Source organism: Alligator sinensis, unplaced genomic scaffold (genome assembly GCF_000455745.1).
Source record: "Alligator sinensis unplaced genomic scaffold, ASM45574v1 scaffold63_1, whole genome shotgun sequence".
Taxonomy (NCBI): domain Eukaryota; kingdom Metazoa; phylum Chordata; order Crocodylia; family Alligatoridae; genus Alligator; species Alligator sinensis.
In genome coordinates this window covers 466,847-471,562 of record NW_005842811.1, presented here as the reverse complement: position 1 = coordinate 471,562, position 4,716 = coordinate 466,847, and the positions used below count along the sequence as shown (strand labels likewise).

General features: G+C 46.4%; 1 protein-coding gene across 1 annotated transcript in view; it reads right to left on the bottom strand.

Moving 5' to 3' along the window:
* Positions 1-4,716, bottom strand: part of RAB3B (RAB3B, member RAS oncogene family) — a 117,569-nt gene that overhangs the window by 17,282 nt on the left and 95,571 nt on the right. The window lies entirely within an intron of this gene.

Here is a 4,716-nt window from a genome sequence, read left to right as displayed (position 1 = left end):
TGCCCAAGCCGTAGAGGACTCCACATCCATCTCGTGGGGACTCTGGGTACACGGCAGGGTAATAGAGACCCTGTGTGAGATTCAGAGGAGCTTGGCGACCTGATCCATCGCCCACCTCTTCCCGTCTTCGAGCGCAAATTTTATAAGACGTATCTCCGATTCCGATTTTGGTGGCGTGTTCACCCAGAGCATCCGGAGCTCTGTTCCGTGGAGCCTAGCAAACTCCACGTGACCGTTCGTGTTGTCTGTGTCTGTAACCACAACTCAAGCAAGTTCTCCAGCCTACACCACTGCCATCTCGGTGTAAGTAAACAATCTTTAAAATCTACCGCTAAGCGTTTGTGCCTAACTCCAGCTCGTCGCCCTCCCTCTCCGATCCAGCGTGCCCAGGCTGCTGGCCACAGCCCGCGTGCAGCACGAAAAAAGGCTTGGGTCGCTCCCGGCCCGCACAGTTTGTTCACCAGAGCGCTCCAAGGGATGACGAGGTCGAATGGTCACAAACTACTTCAAGATCGTTTCAGGCTGGACATAAGGAAGAATTTCTTTACTGTCCGAGCCCCCAAGGTCTGGAACAGCCTGCCACCGGAGGTGGTTCAAGCGCCTACATTGAACACCTTCAAGATGAAACTGGATGCTTATCTTGCTGGGATCCTATGACCCCAGCTGACTTCCTGCCCTTTGGGCAGGGGGCTGGACTCGATGATCTTCCGAGGTCCCTTCCAGCCCTAATGTCTATGAAATCTATAATGTCTATGAAATGACATACAAAATATATCTTACAGAAAGGTGAAGATCGCTAACTCCTGATAATTAGTCTCTCCCTGATAATTAGCCATTTTTATCAATCCTCCTGGAGTAACAAATAAAGCAGATTTTACTAGAAAGTGCTTCAAGAGCCACTGGAATTCAGCTCCTCTAAAAATTAGGCCACTTTCATGGAGGCAGCTGACTATGGATTTAGGTGCCAAACTGCATCACCAATATTGAAAAAGTTGGTTTAAGATTTTTCCCACCCCCTGGTGTTATCTTTTTAATTAAACTTGGATCTCCTCCTGATACTTTGTTTCAGGATGTTATAACGGTATCTACTATCACAGCACTGAAAAATCTAGGTAGCATTAAGGAGTGGAAAGATCAAATCATGGAGGGATTTTCGTCTTTTAAAAGTTCAATTATTGTATTTCTCTCTCTTGCTAGCACCATTCCTACCTGAGGTTTCATCTGTTAATAGCATATTATTATTTGACCAGGTGTGTGATTTGGTACTGGCTCAGTTAAATCACTGCCAGTCTGCGTGTGGACAGTTGATCAGGTTCAATTTAATCAAGTTTGCATTGCTAGAGCTAGTGTGCCGACTGGGCTAGCAGTTTAACCGTGCTTGCTCCATAAAAGCATTCTCTCTCTTATCACAGATGGAATATGTCCATTTGGAGCACGTGATTTGTAGCTTAACAGTCAATATCTTTTAAGAATACTTAACGCGCGGGGCATTTAACTTGGAGAACTGTTGAAAGCAGCGCTCTTTTGACACACTTAGCATTTGATAGTTTGCATTTGTGTGACTGATCTGGACATTTATAACAGAACAAGAAAGAAAGCTGCACGGTTCTTAGCTACAATCAACAAGACAAGTTACGAGGACAGACATTCAGGTAGTGTTATAGCTCCTCTGCTCCTTGGCCAGACAGTAACTTCAGGGAAGTTGCGTGTTCTCCTTAGATTAGAACAGGTGATCCTAAAGAGCCAAATACTCCGCACTAATGCACCTGCCTGTGTGCATTTTGGAAAGACATTAAGCACATTAAACTTACTTTACAACATCCTTACTTGACAGCAGAAAGATGTAGTGTAGTAAAAGTATTTCCTGTCTAATGAAAGCTACATCTCGAATTCACACCTACACTCCGGCATGCAAAGGTAACTGTGACTGAAGGAGAGAAGGTCACTGGCTGGGTGGGAAGTATCATACTATCATGTGAAAGAACTAGAGTTTTGGCAGAACCTGTGGATTAAAGCCCTGAGGAGCTGGCATGACAGAAGTGATGTTCAGCTGCAGGAGGATAGAGGATGGAGGGTCATTGCATAGGAGAGTGGCTGATGTTTCTGTACAGTTGTGTGCTGCGTGGGTTGTAGGCGTGGGTTGAGATATGTATGTCCTTAGCCAAGAGTATGACCGCATTCCAGGAATACCCCCATTCTTGTGTTTAACAGCCAGTCAGCTCTAGGGTTCCTCATTATTTAGACAAAAACCGAGCAATTGGTGGTTTTTAATAACAACTGTGTTTAAGGTGCCATTGCTGGAAATGCTGCTTCAGGGCTGAAGGTTGGGTAACAATGTTATTCGTATGGGAACGTGATGTATCCCATATATCCCACATCTTCTTCCTGCATAATTATATTGACTCTGTGATCTCATCAATTAACATTTGAGAAAACTCATGTTACCCAACAGAAAGCTGAACTGAGTTGATGCTGACAACTAATGCTGTACATGTGGTATTTTTCCTGCAAAATAATTCCAGAACAAGCTGTCCTGATGTTCTCTAATGGCCAACATTTAAGGGAATTTTAAGTCACCTACAAGCTATTATCACACCCTTTGGGAGTTATTAAAGTACAACACATCGTTCCATTAGGCTTAAGAGAGTCTTTAAAATGCTAGATTGCCTTTCTTTACAAATGACCATACCCTTTTATTATACTGAACTAGAAGCAGGAAGAGAAGAAACAGGAATGAGTGCAGTAATCTCTATTCAGGATTCTTTGAGCTCGTTCTGTGAAAAAACACCACCCCTACCCCTTCCTATCATGTCTGATATTTCCCGAATAAAGTCTAGTCTAACAGCATGGTAACACCGACCAGCGCAGACAGACAGACACATGAAGACACACCCACCCCAGTATCAGGTCATGTTTCAAGCATTCATATGCAAGTCAGAAATACAAATGAGCATTTTTCCCACAGACAAGTCCCATCCCCTCCATCTCCTCACTGCAAGAATCACAATATTTCCTGAGTTTGTAATTAAAAGACCAGAACTTCTGTTGGTGTAAATCCATGTAGCCCCACTGAAATCAGTGGAGCTGGACCAACTTCTTCCAGCAGAGGATCTGGCCCAGAGACTGTAGTTCTGGGGGAAAACCCTCCCTCTCCCAATCCTCACTGATCTGTAGTCCCCCTGCACCTCCTTCTCACACTGATTACAAGTTTCAAAATCATCAGTTTAAAGAAAAGGAATTTCCCCCAGCTAAGCGTGAGCTTGCAGGTGTTCTCCGCTGAAGCCATTGCAGTAGACAGACCGACCAAGTGAGCCGCCGTGCTTGGATTTGCAAATCTGGCTCTGCCACTCTGCAGATAAGAGGCCTTGAAGCAGCTCCTGAGGACCAGCAAACTAAGAAGCTACTTACATTGCTGCTGTCAATGCTCACAAATCACCGTTCACCCTTGCCAGACCCCAGTGGTGTTGTATGCAACTCGCACTGAGATTTTTACAAGGGATATAAACCCTCCTGTTTCAGGGTATGAACAAACCAATTGGATCAAGGTTAGCAAGAACATACCTGTATGCTCCTAGAACTGTCTGCCAAGATGCTTGCTGACCTTTCTACCGGAGCAACTAGTACTTGCCTTTGTCGGAGACAAGTTACTGGACTCGACAGATGCTTGCTCTGACCCAGCGTGACATTTCAATAGTCTTATCTACACAGCTTCCCCTCCATCTTCACATTACACAGCTTGGACAAGGAGTCAGCCTACCCATAGGCTCAGCGGAGTAGAAACAAACATTTTGAACGGGTGCAGAGAATGGAAATTTGTTTGCAGTTGCAGAACCATTCAGCATGTGAAGCAGCCTGGTCCTTCACCTAGCATGCTTTCCTGGCTGCAAGGCATAGCCTTGCTGCTCAAAAAGGCTGGTTCCTTCCCTCACCTTGATGCCCCATTACTGCCTTTTGATGACTGAGAGCTTAAAAGAGATAGCTGGTAGGTGACACTCAGCCAGGTGCACCTTAGGGTGTCCTTGAAGTGTTTTCACAGTCAATCGGTTCCTGCTCCTGCACTCCAGCTCACCGTATTGAGGCTGCTTAGGCATTTGTGCACTGTCCATCTGAGCCATGAGACTTCATGATAAAAGACTCCACAGATCCAAAATCAGCTTCTGTACTGCCTTATGTGGACTAGGGCGTAAGGATGCCTGTGGGGGAACTCTACCATTTGACAAACTTGCCTTCTGTACAGCGTTCAGATCTCACAGCGGCAAATCAAACATGATGGCCTTCCTCACCTTTAATCTGATTAATTTTATCCCACAATGGCTCCATACTTGTATTCTAAGCAGTAGTGTAACCTGTAGCCCTGGGCACTGATTATGAGCGGGCACCAGAATTGCCACCCACCAGGAGTCTTTGCCATAGCAGGGGCAACCCCGCGCTGCCCCTGCCCAGCCATAGGAGCATGGCAGCACAGCATCACACCAAGCAGCATATCCGGGGCATAGGGGGGCAAGTGAAACGAGCAGAATGGTGCTTCCCTCCTCGCCCCCAGGGAATCTGTCACAGTAGGTGCAGCCCTGCACCCAGTATGTATGGATGGGGTCCTGGGGAGGGGAAGTTAGCAGGGCACCAGGTCCAGCTCCCAGGGAGCCTCGCCACAGGGCTGCCGCCCCCAGAGTGAAGCTGATGGCTACAGCAGTGGCAGCAGCAGCCCCAAAAAGGTAA